The sequence below is a fragment of the Lepidochelys olivacea genome, assembly GCF_965140295.1.
Source record: "Lepidochelys olivacea isolate rLepOli2 genome assembly, chromosome: 2".
Lineage (NCBI taxonomy): Eukaryota > Metazoa > Chordata > Testudines > Cheloniidae > Lepidochelys > Lepidochelys olivacea.
In genome coordinates this window covers 125,150,799-125,168,957 of record NC_140412.1, presented here as the reverse complement: position 1 = coordinate 125,168,957, position 18,159 = coordinate 125,150,799, and the positions used below count along the sequence as shown (strand labels likewise).

At 41.8% G+C, this 18,159-nt stretch overlaps 1 long non-coding RNA gene across 3 annotated transcripts in view; it reads right to left on the bottom strand.

The window, feature by feature from the left end:
- Positions 1-15,990: 15,990 nt before the first annotated feature.
- LOC311517093 overlaps positions 15,991-18,159 on the bottom strand; it is a 45,938-nt gene continuing 43,769 nt past the window's right edge. For all 3 annotated transcript variants that reach the window (XR_014710577.1, XR_014710578.1, XR_014710579.1), the window contains one exon: positions 15,991-17,929. This is a non-coding gene — a long non-coding RNA (uncharacterized lncRNA). The remainder of the gene's footprint in view (positions 17,930-18,159) is intronic.

The window sequence follows — 18,159 nt, the reverse complement described above, 5'->3', positions numbered from 1 at the left end:
GAGAAGAGAAAAACATGGCCTGAGTAAAGGCTGACTGGAGACACCTGGTCAAAGGGAAAGTGCAGCACCATAATGGGCTCCCCAGCTGATGGATGTGTCTGATTGGCAAGCTAGTTTGAAAAGTAAATCTATTCCCTGTGAGAATTTCCAAATCAAAACAGGGAAGGTGGACCTGCTGGAGACCTTTCAGTTTCTTTTCTTAATTACAAAAAGTGATTAGCTTCTCTACTGATGAACTCGAAAGGCAGGTTTGGTATGAAATTGGTCAATCAACTGGACGTTTTTTGTGGGTAATATTCTTGTTACAGAAAAAAAAATGAATAACTAAGTGGGCCACCTCAGTAATTAGTGTTTCACATGACATCCACGAATAACGCATTTTAAATATTACTGGGATGGGGGAAAATAAACACATCTTTCAAGCAAGCATTGGCAGCATATCAATCCCAAGTACAATCATCCAGCAAAGACATATTTACCCATGAGACAACAGGAGCACGGCCTCTGCTTTCCCATCCTTCACTGCTCCTGGTTTTCTCTCACAGTTTCTGCCTTTATTAGCTATGGTTTTTACAATTTTATTTATTTTAGAAAATGCATGATGGCAGGACATTCAGCTGCTTATGGAAAATCCAATACCCCTCTGATTTAAATCAATACGATTTAACAGGTGCTTGTTTTGCTACTCACATTTGAAAAATCACCACAATTATATTTCTGCCATAATAAAGCACTCTCCAGATTAACGGCCCCTGAAACTCCTTGTTCACCTGCTGATTTTTTTCACTCACCTACTGGAATGCCTCCTCGCGCTCCTCTGTAATGATCCTCTTCCACCTCTAACAACACTCCTTTGTCTATTGTAATATGCCCATTGCACAGTCTCATGGGAAGTACCACCACTGGCGACGAACGCAAAATGTGTAGCTGATAATTTACTTGAGGACTTAATTTATCCCAACTCTGTTGCTGATTTGTAACATCCCCAATCAAATAAAGTAAAGCCCAAACAGAGTTATATGCCCAATAAATCTAGAGTAAAACAATTGTGAGACAAACTCAGACTTTTTATTGGTATTTTCAGTCTGGTTCTAGCTGGAAGTCAGAAGTGATAAAAGGGAAAAATGTTTCAGAAGAATTTACCAAATTCTTAGAATATTTATCAAAAAAAGTTTGGATTTTGGTTCAGTTTTACTTCTTGCTTTATCGCAGCTATTTTTGTCCATTTGGAGTTACACTGGCTTAGATGAAATGTAATAGGAAGCAGACTTAAAACAAAGAAAAGGAAGTATTTCTTCACACCATACAGTCAACCTGTGGAACTTGTTGCCAGGGGATGTTGTGAAGGTCAAAAGTATAACTGGGTTCAAAAAAGGACTAGATAAGTTCATAGAGGATCTGTCCATCAATGGCTATTAGCCAAGATGGTCAAGGATGCACCTCACGCGTCGGGTGTCCCTGAACTGCTAACTGCCAGAAACATCTAGCACTGGATGCTATCAGAGATAGGATATTGGGCTAGATGGACTATTGGTTTGACCCAGTATGGATATTCTTATGTTATATTAACTGGAGTAATACAGTGGAGAATCAAGCCTCCTGTTCTCAACGGTTTTCTAGCCTAATACTGGAGACTCAAACCTCTTAAGGCTCATGCAGATCTAGTTACAAATTAAGGATCTGCTCCTGCCACTTCCTGAGCTCAGGCACATCTCCAAGCTCATGTGAACCCCCATGATGCAAAGAGATGTGTTCAAGTAGATCCCTTTACGTGTGGTGCCTCATTAAAGCCAATGGAGCTAAATGTGGGTAGAAGGTAGAATCATGGACTCTGTATCATATCAGATGTCTGACATAAAATTGTCCAGTGGATCTGTGGATTTGTTTACACATAAGATCTAATCAGCACTTCAGTCTTCAGCCTTGAGTTCCAAGAGTAAATTGGCTGTGAGCTGAAATGTGGCACAAAAGGACCAGAGATTATTCTCTTTCCTCCCTACCCCCATCCTGCCCCCCCCACACACACACACTTTACTTACATCTGCTTGACTGTTTTTAAATTTTGGGAATACAGGTAAGAAAAGATTTTGAAGGCTTTGAAAAATTATAATGAATAAATGCTTGCAATTTATAAGCATCCCATTTTGGCAACGTCAGGTCCCCAATGTGGCTGATTTCCATTGTGCCTTTTAAAATAGATAAATGATTGCAAATAATGAAGATTAAAAAGAGGCTATTGTTGAAAGCCTAGTAACAACAACTTTACCAAAAGATAATCAGTGGCTTATTGTGTATACACAGCATGGTTTGCTGATTGCATATTAACAGACAAAAAATATGCTGCATAATCTCCCTGTGACATAAGAGCTTCAACCTTTCAGTTCTATGGTGAGTGGTGTCAATTATTTGTGGATTAAGTATTCACAACAGCATACACAGACACAACTGATTGCAATAGTCTGGAAGAACCAGGAAATCCTGTTATATCAATCACTGATCTCAGGTTCCGTCAACAGTCAAGCTTAAGATAAGTGTAGTCTTGTGAACATCCTTGCTCTTGTATGTTCCATTCAGATCCTTTTTTTAACATATTTGATATGTGGTTTAGCTGAAAATGTTGATACCATGCAATATTTCTGCTCCTCAAATCTTTACGAGCAGACCTCCCACTGAACTCAGTGAGGATTTTGGGTGCACAATCAAACCAGGATCAAGTCCTATTACTTAATGTTGGGCTTGAATTGATGACAAGTATGCCTAAAATGGAATGCGATGGGTCTTTGCTCAAAATTATCATGATATAGTGTTCTAGCCATGGTGGTCCCAGGATATGAGACACACCAGGTGTGTGGGGTAATATATTTAGCTCAGTGTTACTGCTAGATAGGTTAGTTTCCCAGATTTGAAGAAGAGCTCTGTGTAAGGTCAAAAGCTTGTCTCTCTCTCACAAATAGAAGTTGGTCCAATAAAAGATATTACCTCACCCAGCTTCTCTCTGTGATATGGTGAATCGGGCGTTTTTTTTTATACAGGAGCTATTATTTAAAAGGAAACTGCTACTAAAATACAGGTAAACAGGCTTGCAAACAACTTGAGCCCCAACTTTGTCTCCCTTGTTTACTGGGCATCAACCCTGTCTGAAACTCTGTACAATACAGAACTATATAGTAGCTGTAAAATGTTTTTTGCAAGAAACATCAGTGATGATGTGGAGAAAATGGTAATGTGATTTAGATGTATTAGCAGGAGTGCTGTATGTAGGACAGGGGAGGTAATATTTCCACTCTACTCGCATTGGTAAAGTCACAGCTGGAGTGCAATGTCCAGTTTTGGATACCACATTTAAAGAAAAAAATGAAGAAATTGGAGAGTACAAAGGAGAGCAACAAAAATGATAAGAGGTTTAGAAACTCTGATCTAGGAGGAAAAGTTGAAAGAATTGGACATATTTTACCCCACAGAAGAAAAGGCTGAGGGCAGACATAAATCTTCAAATATAGAAAAGGCTGTTATAAAAAGGATAGTGCTTAATTGTTCTCGCTATCCATCAAGGGTAGGGCAAGTTGAAGGAAGGGGGATTCAGGTTAGATATTAAATATCCTTATAGTTAGAAAGGATTTCCTAAGCACTGGAACAGGTTAGTTAAGGAAGTGGTAGAATCCCCATCACTGGTGATTTTTAAGAACCAGTTAGACAAACAACTGTGAGGGATGGTCTAAAAATATTTAATCCCACCTCAGCATGGCGTGATGGACTAGGCGACTTCCTGAGGTCCCTTCCAGCCCTATATTTCTATATTGTTATAGGAAAGAATAAGATAAGGACGTGCTTTATGAGCTCTGACATGGTTTTTCCTAATTTTATGACTTCATCCAAGCCTCACTGGAAACAATTACTTAGACTGTAAGCTTTCCGGAACAGTCTTTGTGTTCTGTATTTGTACAGTGGCTAGCACAAGGGGGTCTTGGAACACAACTGGTCTTATAGGCAGTACTGTAATACAACTCATAATAAACAACTGTGCAACATTACAGAAGCAGTGCCAGGTAAATATATTCTCTTCAATCACTCAATTTCCTTTACATGTATTATTTAATATGTCTAATTTGTTTATAAATGCTGGATTTCTCTGGCTAACACAATAGCTGTCATACAATACATTCACTTCCTTAATAGATCAGTTTTCTCCTGTACTTCTGTTGCACTGGGGATGTATTAATTTTTACTGACTCTACAGCTGTACTAAGTTTTAATTTACAGAAGTTACATTGTATTTCTTGTGCAAAGAAACATTAGTCCTGAATAAAACCTATTATGCAGCTTGACCTGTTGTCTCCATTGAGTAACAGTCTCCTCTCTCTGTAAAAAGGAAGATAATAGTACATTGGTATCTCACAGGGCTGTGGTGAGGATTCATTAGTTGGTGTTTGGAGTGGTGTGAAGATAGAAATGCTAATGATTTATTAACTCCACAAATATATTTGTTGACTTAGGAAATGCACTAGAGCAACCTGAACACTATCAATGCAATCACTAAAAATCAAGGAAATCACCAGTTAACACACCTCATACACATGCCTTAACACTGACATACTATATGACATAAGCACCCAGACTCCTTACCTTCACAAGCCCCTTTACATTTCCACTATAAGCAATCACAATACACGCATGGAATTCCTCAATCACACACCCTTAACGCTAATCTTACGCATTTTTATGTGCAAACAGATCAAAAACATCGTCAATACACATGTTCTTCTTACTGAATGCTGAGCTTGCCAAGCCAATTTGCGGCAGCCTCATCAGCAGAGTGAGGAGCCCTGAGACCACCAGCAAATCTGGTCCAGAGAGCAGTCATCAGTGATGTGTGATGCTGTCTGTCTGTGGCCATAGCAACATGTGGGATCCTCTCATTGGCCGCAGGTGTGAAGGCTGGCTCCGCATTGACCCTGGCCCATTCGAAATCAGTTCAGAAGAGCCCATGAGCAGTGTTGCAAATCAAAGTCAGGTACACATGTGGTTGGGTCAGTTAAAAGAGACTGGTTTCTCACATCAGCTACAGACCATTCTTCATGCCACATTGACATCTCGGAGAAATCCAGGCAAGGCAAGTGAGCCCACAATGGGTGCCTCGATGACTGGAATGCTCTTGGGTGATTGAAAAGGCTTCTGCGTGGTGGTAAGTTTGAGTTTGCCCTAATCTTCTCAACCATTTTGGTGGCATAACAGATGTGTGGAGGAGTGATGTTGCTTAACACAAGGAGCCATGGTACTGGAGTGGGTTGAATCATCCCAGTTATGATGTGCATGGCTAAATGTAGTCATGTGTCAGCCAACTTGACATGAGACAAATGGAGCCACAGGGAGCACAGTATTCTGCTACAGAGTAACTGAGGGCTAAACCAGAAGATCAGAGTTTAAGCATTTGCTCCCAAGGAAGTGCCAGCCAGTGTGCTTAGAAGGTTGTTACACAACCTCACCATAGCTGCAGTTTTCCTCTGGTAGTTAAGATATGTGAGAGAACCATCTTGGGTTACACTGAGGTAGATTGGGTAAGATGTGTGCTTCAAGCACTGTCTATTGAAAAAAATATTCAGTTCTTGGGCTGCTCTGGCATTGTAAAGATTGAACACACTCAAAACAGTCTTGGTCATGCTTGGTTGTAAACGCCACAGTATCTTAATCGAGTCAGCATTTAGAAAATCTTCATGTTCTGGGAATGACAGCCCTTGGATGCATAAGCAAATGATCTGTGTACGTGAACTTGCAAGACTGGGTATGTGGAAGATCATTTTCATACAAGTTGAAAGGTGTCAGTGTAAGCACAGAGCCTTGGGGTAGACTTATGGGTACTCATAGGTTTATAAGGTCCAGTCAAAAGCCCATGATTTCAATGGATATTGCATCAGGCCCTACAGATGTGTGAGTAGTAGTAATATACCATTTGTACATGCAAATGTATGGAGTCGGAGATGGGGGGGGGGGTGTTTAAGTGTCAACAAAATTATTAGACATTGTAAGTCACACATTACTTATACAAATGGATGGACTTTTTTGTCATGAAACTTTAAAAACAAAATACTTGAAACTGTCCCTACCTCTTGAGAACTACCAGCTCTAGCTGTATAGATAGTGAGAGTTCCAAGCTAAAAAGCAGTGACCCTGGGGACACAGAACTATGAACTATCCAGGAACCACAGAATGAAATTACGTATTGTTACCAATATTAAGGTGGATTTAGGATCCATCGATCTGTCCTTCCTCTCTTACAGCTACCCTCTTTCTTTCACTGAGCACCCTGTGCACTGTAGCTGAAGGGAATCTGAGTTCTGCAACTCTGGGAAGAGAATTTTGAGGAAGCATTAGCAGGTTATAAAAGGTTTGGAGGACATATATTCATTTCATTCTCTCTCCATCCCCACACTCCTTTATGGTTCCTGATAGAACTCCAGCATGTCCCTGTAACTATCTTCAATAAGAAAAGCTATTCCATGTTAATCATTTCATTTTTGCCCATTTCACCTTTTTTTCACCATGTTTTTTTCCCCTCTCTCCCTCCCCATTTCCTTTCTTTTAACAAAGTGGCTGTTTGCTTACTCTGCCATTGATTGCAGATTTGTTTTCCTTTTAGTTGTGTTAAACTTTTGACTGGCACTATATAAACAAAATAATCAAATGTATTTCAAATCAAAAGTAAATCAAAAGTGTGGAAAAAAAAAGGATCTTCATTGGGTATGTCCGCACTGTATTAATATTCATAGAGAACCGACTAAACTCACAAAATCCTGTCCCAGCATGCACTGAGCTCATTATAAAATCTGAGCTGGATTTTCTTGGGTCATTCTCTTCTTTCAAAGTCCTGGTCAGGAATTTGGAAGGAATATTCATTACCTAGGATATTACAGACAATATTATCTCAAAGGACATCAAATGACTCTGTTCTGATTAATGCTGTCATTTTATTCCTGGAAGAGGGAATGTTTTGTGCACCGGGACATGGTATCCTAGCTTCAGCCCATCTCAAAAATAAACACACATTAATGCAAAAAAAAGGGTGTTACTTAAGTGAAGTAAGATGAGTTAGCTTCGATCTAAAGATGTGCTTCTTGGGCTTAGACAATGAAAACTACTGGTAGGCTTATGTCATGGACTGTTTAAAAATAGAGATGTGTGGGTTGTAAAATATCTGCTGTGACACAGTTCTGATTGACTAATTATCTGCAACAAATTTTGGGTCCAATTCCTGCTCGCCAAACCCTTTTAGAATTCACCAGAGGGTGATTTTTTGGCAGGCTGTCAGCAAGAAAAGAGGGGAAAGAGTTGGGAAACATTAATAAAAGTTGAAAACAACAGCTTCTGAGGCATTTGAATCATCATTCAAGTACTAGAAAAAGACTGCCATATGAGGAAATAGGAAAACAGAGTGAGAATAGATCAGAAAGAAAGGAAAGCTACATTTGGGAATCTGATGACAAATAAAAATTGTTCACTTTTTTTTTTCCTAAGCTTTCATGGGTAGAGTGTGTCAAGTACCCAGAGACTGAGAGTATGTCTACACTACCCGCCGGATCGGCAGGTAGTGATCGATCTATCGGGGATCAATTTATTGCGTCTAGTGTAGATGCAATAAATCGATCCCTGATCGCTCTGCGGTAGACTCCTGTACTCCACCGCGGTGAGAGGCAGAAGCGGAGTTGATGGGGGAGTGGCGGCAGTCGACCCTGCACAGTGAGGACGCGAGGTAAGTCGACCTAAGATATGTCTACTTCAGCTATGCTATTCTCGTAGCTGAAGTTGCATATATTAGGTCGATTCCCACCCCTCCAGTGTAGACCAGGCCTGAGATCGCATGTTCTGTATTTGTACACACACACCTGCTGTGTTTAAACACACATGCCATAACAGAGCCCCATTTTTGTTTGCTTTAACTGGGAAAGTCATTAAAGCCAAGCTGAGAGAGGAGCGAGACTGTAACAGTCACTGAGAAAAAGACAAAGTCAAAGACCATGAGGAAGGCAACTACAGCCATAACAACAAAATTAACTCTTTTACAGATAGGGATAGGGAAGATAGGAATTTCTGATATTATATTTCTCACTAATAATTTATCCCCATATGTGTCTCCATCATCCCCTCCATCACACCACAAAAAAGAGAAATATGTGCACACATGCAAGTGTATACAGTGGGTTGAAAAAAGTAAAACACGCTTTGCAAATAAGTTTGAAGTCATTTGCATTCCATAGGCTTTGAAAATGATTTTTCATGAAAATGGAATGATTTTTCATTTATTCAAAAGTCTGCATGATTTGTTTATTAAAAATGTATCTTCTTTTCCTGTCCTCCCTCCCCCCCGGCTTTTTTTTTTTTCATTTTGCCAGTAAAAATGGAGGGATGAATACCCTAAAGCCAGTTTCATGAAATAAAAGGAAAAGGTAAAATACATTCACAAAAAAATTTGAAAAAGATGACTTTTTAATTTCATTCAGAAAAAATTGGCCAGCTTTATACATTAAACATCTGAAAAATCTCACAATATGACAATATTTCAGGAAAAAAGGACTAGAAACTAACATAGTCCTTTGCTGTCCTAATCATGGATCACATTCTGATACTTTAGGTCAGGCTATATACTAACAATGGGACTATTCACAGAGGTACTACTCAGTGTCAGTAAGCAGATCAGAATTTGCCTCTGTCAATATGTCACCAATGTTCAAAGATACTCACAGGACCACAGAATAGTATATAATATTATAGTAATATTACTATATATTTATTGACTATATTATATTTATGTTCCTTCTAAGGTTCCTTTACACTGCTATAGATACAAAGAGCCTGAAAATACATGAGAAGAAGGCCCTATATATATGATTTGGGTGCTCTGTAAGCTACTTGCATCCCTATATGGCCATCATGGCCAAACTAAATTGCAGATGCCAGATTTTGAAACCCTTACTCTATAGCTTTATGTAGCTTGAGGCTTAGGTACAATACTAGAAGAGTGGCTTTTCTACACTGGCAATTGAGGCCAGATTATGTGCTCAGGCTAGCAGTCTCTAGGTCTGAATATGTGGTAGCTTCAGTGAAGGGTCCTTGTTTCTGTTTAGAGCCTACCGAAAATCAGAATTTCCATCCTATGGGACATTCCAATATTTCAACAATCATTTTCACTCTGAATTGTGATGAGAAGTTGACATATCTAAACTTTATAATGAATCATTAAAGATTCTGAAAACTTGAATCATTTTTATTTTGAATTCATTCAGAATTAGACTATAGGCATGGCTACACTTGCAAATGTAAAGCGCTTTGAGTTAAACCAGCCTTCGTAGAGTGCAGCAGGGAAAGCGCTGCAGTCTGTCCACACTGACAGCTGCAGGTGCACTGGCATGTCCACATTTGTAGCACTTGCAGTGGCATTGGGAGCGGTGCATTGTGGGCAGCTATCCCATAGAGCACCTCTTCCCATTCTGGCGCTGTGACTTGTGGGAAGGGGGCGGAGCATTCTGGGTCCTGTCCCAACGCCCCATGATGCATCGGTTCGCATCCCAGGAATCCCTCTGCTTCCGTCCACAATTCGCACCGTCTTTCAACGTTTTTTGTATGGCGTGCTCTGTCTTCCTTTTCGGTCTGCGGGAATGGAGCCTAAACTGCTGAGGAATATGCTAACGAGTCTCGCCAGCATATCACGTTTGGCAGTCAAGTTACTCCTTAAAATCCAAAGTGACAGTGAGGACTCCAACAACATTGACGCAAGTAATGCAAACAACACGAGATTGCTTGTGGCATTCACGGACATGCTCATCACCGTGGAACTCCACTTTTGGGCTCGGGAAACAAGCACTGAGTGGTGGGATCATATCGTCATGCAAGACTGGGATGACGAGCAATCGCTGCAGAACTTTCGGACGAGAAAAGCCACTTTCATGGGACTGTGTGAGGAGCTCGCCCCCACCTTGCGGTGCAAGGACACAAGATTGAGAGCTGCCCTGACGGTGGAGAAGCAGGTGACTGTTGCAATCTGGAAGCTGGCAACTCCAGACAGCTACCGATCAGTCGCTAACCAATTTGGAGTAGGGAAGTCGACTGTTGGAATTGTGTTGATGCAAGTTTGCGGGGCCATTAATCTCATCCTGCTCAGAAGAACCATGACTCTGGGTAATGTGCTGGCTTTGCACAAATGGGTTTCCCTAACTGTGAAGGGGCGATAGATGAGACACATATTCCAATTCTGGCACCAGCCCACCTAGCCTCCAAGTATGTTAATCGGAAGGGCTATTTCTCTATGGTTCTCCAGGTGCTTGTGGATCACTGTGGGCATTTCATTGACATCAACGCAGGCTGGCCCGGAAAGGTGCATGACCCACGCATCTTTCGGAACACTAGCCTGTTCAGGAAGCTGGAAGCCGGGACATTTTTCCCAGACCAGAAAATCACCATAGGGGAAGTCGAAATGCCCATTGTGATCTTTGGAGACCCTGCTTACCCTTTAATGCCGTGGCTCATGAAACCCTGCACAGGGAGCCTTGACAGCAGCAAGGAGCAGTTCAACAACAGCCAGTGCAGAATGACTGTGGAGTGTGCTTTTGGCTGTTTAAAGGGCCACTGGCGCTCTCTGTATGGGAAGCTGAACTTGGCCGATAACAGCATCCCCACGGTTATATCCGCGTGCTGTACCTTCCATAACATTTGTGAAGGGAAGGGTGAAATATTCACTGAGGCATGGAACTCAGAGGTTCAACACCTGGAGGCTGAATTTGAACAGCCAGAGAGCAGGGCTATTCAAGGGGCCCAGCGTGCGGCTGCAAGGATTAGGGAAGCCTTGATGGAGCAATTTGAGGCTGAAAGCCACCAGTAATGTCTGGTGCCCTGCATGGGAGTGAAGTGCAGTGGTTCCAATGTTAATAGGAATCTGAGTTTGCTGCGTATGATACACTGACTTGCCGTGCCTGTTGCTTTCCTGGGCTATGGTATCTTTTACATTATGCAATAATAAAGAATGTTTTCAAAGCAAAAAAATCTATTTAATGAAAAGACAATGCATTTATTGAAAAGAAACACAACTGCTTGGGAAACAGAAAGGGCAAGGGGGTGGGGTGGGGAACGGTATAACCACAGGTTTGCGTATGTCCTGTTCTCATACTCAGCTTTCCTGTTTGGAGTGCTGTGCAATGAGTGTTGCATTTCAGGATGGCTATACAGGGGGCTGAGTGCAGTGGGTAAGGGTTGTAGTTTTCAGGGCTGTGTGGTGTTGGAGGCAGCGGGTGACGATAAGAACCCGGATGTTGAGGAAAGTGGGTTGGAGGTGACATGGGGGCACAAGGGAAAGAGTTTTGGGACAAGGGCTGCGGGGGGGTGAGTCGGGGGGGGGGACGGTAGTGCTCCACCTGCATGGCTACGAGCGCCTGGATCGAGTCCGTTTGGTGCTTCATGATGCTTATCAGCTGCTCTGTGCTTTGGTGCTGGCGATCCGCATTCTGCTGGCGGACCCTCCTTTCACTGTCCCGCCACTCCTGCACTTTTTGATTTTCATTAAGGGAGTGCTGCATGACTTCATGCAGCATGCCCTCTTTGCTTCTACGTGGCCTCTTCCCGATTCTTTGCAGCCTCTCGGCTGGTGATAACATGGACGGCTGAGATCTCAAGGTTGCATCCGTAAAGGCAAAATGCAACACTTGACAGAGGCAGCATGTTCACACCAGACAAAGCAATGATTCCCCCATACTTAAGGGCAAGCACAGGCTACACAATAGCATAATTTGCCTGTCCCAAAGCGAGTGCACATAACCCATGGGAGCCCCAAAATGGTGAGTAAGCACAGGGTCATGGGGGACTAATTCTTTCATGGCTGTACTGTCCTCTGGGTTTCTGTGCCTTGGGGAGAGCCAACAGCTGCAGGGGGCCCCTGTAGTGAACACTGTCCCCACATTTTCCACAGGAGTTCATCCTGGAAGATATCTCGCTGCTGAAGGTGACCTGGGAAGCAAGGGAGGGGCTTCTACTTCAATGTGGCTTCTGCCTTGGCCCATATGCAGCTTGCCTGTGTGCAGCAATGGTCCCCCTGGCCCTCACGGCACAGTGGCACGGACATGTTAGCCTGACTGGGACAATGACCACAGTGGCTCTCCCATGAAACCTGAGCAAGTGCATTGCCCAAGTTCTGGATGAGACCTTTGAAGAGATTACTGAGGCAGATTACCACGATGTGAGAGACCATATCAACGCCCTATTCTGCATCTAGGCATGCATGCAGCCCTAACCCTCCTTGCCCCAAGAGCCCGCACCAAATAACTTACTTCCCAAAATAAAAGCCACTTACCGGAAACCTCCTCTGGTGTTTGTCCTTCCCCAAGCACCAGCCGCCGCGACTGGCTACCTTCCTCCTGGTTTGAGAGCAGCTCCTGGCTGCATGCATCTAGGGATGCCGGTGTGTCTTCCTCCTCCTCAGCACCCTCACTCCTGCTTTGCTGCTCCTCCTCCTCCTCCTGCCTTGTTGGACTGTGCTCCAAAGCGTCCATGGTGGTCCTCGGAGCGGAGGTGGGATCTCTCCCAAGTATCGCATCCAGCTCTTTGTAAAAATGGCAGGTTGTGGGAGCAGCACCAGAGCAGCTGTTTGCCTCATGGGCTCTGCGGTAGGCATTCCACAGCTCCTTCACTTTAATCCTGCTGCAGAGCGTCCCAGTCATGGCCCCCTTCCACCATGTCCCTTGATATCTGCCTGAAGATATCGTAATTCCTGCGGTTGGAGCATAGCTGGGACTGGACAGCTTCCTCCCCCCAGACACTGATGAAGTCCAGCACCTCGCCATTGCTCCAGACTGGGGCTCACCTGGAGCGTGGAGGCATGGTCACCTGGAAAGATTCGCTATGAGCACTCCACGCCTGGCTGAGCAAACAGGAAGGGGATTTTCAAAATTCCCAGAGAATTTAAAGGGCAGGTCTGACGGTTGGTCACCTGAGGGCAGGGCAGTAGAGTTCAAAGTGATGACCAGAGTGGCTAGAACAGGCATTGTGGGACACTTCTGGAGGCCGATCAGAGCGTACTAACAGACCAGGGTGTCCACACTGGTGCTGTGGCGCTCCAGCGGGGGCGCAGCAAACGTTATTCCACTCGCCGAGGTGGAGTACCAGGAGCGCTCTAGCCGCGGAGTCAGAGCGCTCTACGTGCCTTGCCAGTGTGCATGCGTCATGAGAGCGCACTGGGCTGCTTTAATGCACTCTAACTCACAAGTATAGCCATGCCCTATGTCTGTGTGAGCTCCCATGGTGTACTGCAGGAGCTCAGTCCGTGGGGAGGCAGGGGTGTATCATGGAAGATATAAGCCAAGTAGGGAGCCCAGCCCATAGAGGAGGATGGGGGCATTAGGCATGGTAACTACAACTTTCATGAGACACGGCAGCAGCTCCAGTGGATTCAAATGCAAACACAGCCTGAAACAAAATGTTTTGATTTTTTTCCTGACAGAAAATTAAAAAATTTAAACAAATCAACATATTTCTATGGATTTCTTTTTTGTGGAAACTTCATTTTCCATCAAAATCATAGACAGAAAATTCCTAATCAACTCTAATTCTGGTATTTGCTTCACTCCTTCAACAGAGTTTGAGTTTGTTGATAATCAGGGCATTTATAGCTGCTTATCCCTTCTCTGACTTCTGCCTGAGGGGGTAAGAGCAGGGCATATTTATGTAATGTTTAAATTTCTGAAATCCGGGTTTCAGTCCTATTGACGAACTAATATAGTGTTTGTTTTAAGCTTTATATTTGGGCTGCCGATTACTCGCAGATAACTCACTCAATTACTCAAAAAAAATTAATTACGATTTTAAAAAGTAATCATGATTAATTGCAGTTTTAATCGCAGTGTTAAACAGTACAATACCAATTGACATTTATTAAATATTTTGGCTGTTTTTTTCTACATTTTCATATATATTCTATTCTGTGTTGTAATTGAAATCAAGTGTATTATTTTTATTATAAATAATTGCACCGTAAAAATGATAAAAGAAATAGTATTTTTCAATTCACCTCATACAAGGACAGAAGTGCAATCTCTCTGTCGTGAAAGTGCAACTTACAAATGTAGATTTTTTTTGTTACATAACTGCACTCAAAAACAAAAACACTTTTGTAGTCTACATTGCAAGGTGGTTGACATGCCAGATGTGCTAAACATGCATATGCCCCTTTATGCTTTGGCCACCATTCCAGAGGACATGCTGTTGATGCTCATTAAAAAATGTGTTAATTTTTTTACCCACATTCTGCCATATAGTATGATCTTATGTTTTGTCACCCTTATCTGTGTAAAAGAAAACTGTCTGTATATCAAATCTATTTAAGTAATTTAAAATTACCTTCTTCTTTCCTATGCTTCCTCCCCCCCACCCCCAAAATAATCATGGTCCACAAAATATAACAACATCAGGACTTGCGAGATCAAAATTAACTTTTTCCAACAGTTTATTCATAAGATTCCATAAAGACAGTTCTGGCTATAGCTGGGGGGGGGAGGAAGCTTGGAATAAAACATGAACCAATCCAATTATTTGCCTCAAACTTAATTAGAATCATCTTTAAGGCTTGAAAAACTTTTCAACATTTTTATTTTAATTCCATGTAAATTTCCATTCCCAGTTCAGCTGGGACTGGAAACAGAGATATCAAAATAGCACAAGAAATGCGTCTTTCACGATTTCTGACCTAATTGAAACCAAGAGGTCGGATCTTGTAAGAAAGCCTGGCAAACCAGGGGGTTGGATGTGTTGAGATAATCTTTGGATAAGCACTTTGCAGGACCTGACTCATCACTGATTTACTCCAGTCTTATGCAGATGTAACTCCATTGAGTGAAATCCATTGTAATGCTAGTGGTGTTAAAATGGCATTGTACAGCTACTCATGCAGTAGTGTATCAGGAGCTTGGCTGTTGAGCTTAACCCTTAAAATTTCATCCATCACTAGTTCTAAAACCTGTGTTGTCATTCAGATTGCTGAGGTTTTTTTCTTCTAAAATACTAGTCACTTCTGTCTTTGACTGCTATAATCAAACAACAGAGTTTCACTTGAACCAAGTGAAAGTAGCCTGTTACATTCTAATTAGATCAAAGAGTAGGTAAGCAGCCAAATTAACTAGAATTAATAGGTAGCATCAAACCAAGTTTTACAGAATACAAAGGGGAAATATTAAAAATCACTTTGAAAGGCAGGATATGAGTGAATCAATGTAATGGTAGATGCTTACACAGAGTACAGTATTAGGCAGAGGTTTATAATCATGCCAAGAAAGTTTAAATAGCCTCAGGGTAGCTGTTAATTCTTATGAAAATTTAGTACAGACTTCATTGACTTAGGTGGGATTATTCCAGATTTACTGACACTGAAATTTGTCCAAGTGACCTTAGTTTATTCAAAATACTTTAAAAGAAAAGAACTTTTTTCTAATAATTTTAAAACCTGTGCTCACTTCCTTTTTGGCCAATAATCCTTTGATACCTTGGCATCTGTTTACATTATACAATACTTTTTTTGTTTAAAGAAATGTATATGATTTGTTTCAGAGTAACAGCCGTGTTAGTCTGTCTTCGCAAAAAGAAAAGGAGTACTTGTGGCACCTTAGAGACTAACCAATTTATTTGAGCATGAGCTTTCGGGAGCTACAGCTCACCTCATCGGATGCATATCATGGAAACTGCAGAAGACATTATATACACACAGAGACCATGAAACAATACCTCCTCCCACCCCACTGTCCTGCTGGTAATAGTTTAGATAAAGTGATCATCAAGTTGGGCCATTTCCAGCATTTCAAGTGCTGGAAATGGCCCAACTTGATGATCACTTTAGATAAGCTATTACCAGCAGGAGAGTGGGGTGGGAGGAGGTATTGTTTCATGGTCTCTATGTATATAATGTCTTCTGCAGTTTCCACGGTATGCATCCGATGAAGTGAGCTGTAGCTCACGAAAGCTCATGCTCAAATAAATTGGTTAGTCTCTAAGGTGCCACAAGCACTCCTTTTCTGTATATGATTTGGTAAACATCTAATTTCCCACTTTTGCAGACTTTGCAAACAAAGTTAAAGATTAAAAAGGGTCACAGTTCAGTGTTATAAACATTGATGGTATTTCTTTAAATGTAAACAAAGTCAAGAAGTAACTGAATATTAAGTAATAAGTGTAAGAAGACTGTTTAGTGTACTTCTCATTATACATATATGAAAGCTGCTAGTAGTATAAAAAGGGCCAGAACATCAGCTGGTATAAATTGGCATCGCTTCTCTATGGTTTTACCAAATGACATCAGTTGAGCATCTGGCTCTAAAAAAATGTGATACTTTTTCTCAAATTAGTAAAACTTCAGATTCACTTTTGTATGCAAAAATCTATGATTCATTGAAATATATATTATTATTTCTATATTGCATGGCACCCCATATGTGCTAGACACATTCATAGTTCTTTGGGAGAATCCACCTACATTGCTGGTTCAATGAATGTGTTTAGGATTCAAAAAATAGATGAAAATGTTTTTCATTATGGAGGAAAGATGATGTCATATGTGGCAGTGCCCTTTCCCCAATATCCAAAATCCCATCCCTGGACATGTTTACCAGCTGGTACCTGTGGCTGTGTGCATGCTAGATTGTTTGTTTTTTCCCCCGAACAATGCTCCACTATAGTTACTTACTATCCAGTTAGGGAAGCAATAATGGAAGCATTTGTGTGCATAGGCTCTGGGTGGCCACTGGTGTTCTAATTCCTCGTTAATAAACCTGCTTGGATAAGGTCTACAGGATAGGGTGAAAAACACAAGTGGCCATCAGCACCTTGTTAACTTTAGCCTGTGTGGCCTATCCTTAATGCCAATCCTGGCAGTCAACACAAAACTCCAATGGGAGCAGCAGCCTCCCACTGCTCTGGTTACAGTGTTCTTGGCATCTCAGCTATTGTTTAGTGGATAATACCAACCATAAAAAGGTTGTATCATTTTGCCAAACAATTACTTTGTGTTAAAAATTGTGTAGTTTATCAGTTTCCAGAAGACGAAGCTAATTTGCATACTACCCTGGTGGTTTATGGCCATGTTAGCCTAATTGCTTTAAAAGCACCTTTATCAAGTCATTCCTTTGAGTTAAAATTCCTTTTGAGCTAAAGCTATGGGTTCACAGAGGCAATGAAGAGTCAAGCTGGGGTAGAGGGTTACCATAACTTACCGTGAACCGGCTCATCTGTTCATATCAGTATTTATATGGAAACTTAAAGCTGTCACGCATGGAGAACAAATACATTTCAACCAAGGCTTATGAATTACTATTCTTAATAAGACAAAACTAAAGGATAGATTTATTCAGGGTTTCTTCCTCACTTCTGGGCATGTAATTTTCTACTTTCAGCCTTGTCTATTGGCTCCACTGTGCCAAGTTCTTGGAGCACAACTGATGTTTATGCTCTCAACACTGCTACTTTTAATGTGCTGTCTTACATACCAAATGCTGCCATTCTTCAGCATGGTATCTCAAAAATGAAACACAAGGAGCAGAGATTGATAAATTTAAAATGTGTCCAGTTGGGAGAGGTGTCCGTGTGCCACAGGAATCAGTGTTTGGATCTTTAACAATTTCATTAGTGGCCTGGAGGAGGGGTGGTTATATATGAATGACATATTTTAATATAATGTGTGTCTAATGTAAAGAGGCAAAACATCTCATGGTCCGAGCATAGAACTGGAAGCCAGAAACTTCTGAATTCTCTTCCCAGCTTTGACAGTGAGTTCCTTTGTGACCTTCAGCAAATCACTTATGCCCAATTTTTCAGAGCTCTCCTTTCATTTGGATGCCTCCAATTTTGGGTTTAGTGTCCACGTAAGCCATCTTGCACTGGTTTTCAGAGGTGCTGAGCATCCACGGTTCCTTCACTGTAAATAAGATCAGACCAGGCTTACTCTCTTGACCCCAAAAAGGGCATACAGAAATAACTTGTCTTGAGCATAGTATCAATCCATATCAGTGCAGCCAACATTCATCACCTCTTCTCCCTGCTCCACCACGGGGAGTCAGGAAATCTGAGGCAGCTGTTGAAAACAGGTCACCTGCACCTACCACGCATGCTGCTGGTGCCAAGTCATTGGGAAAGTTGGAAAGACCA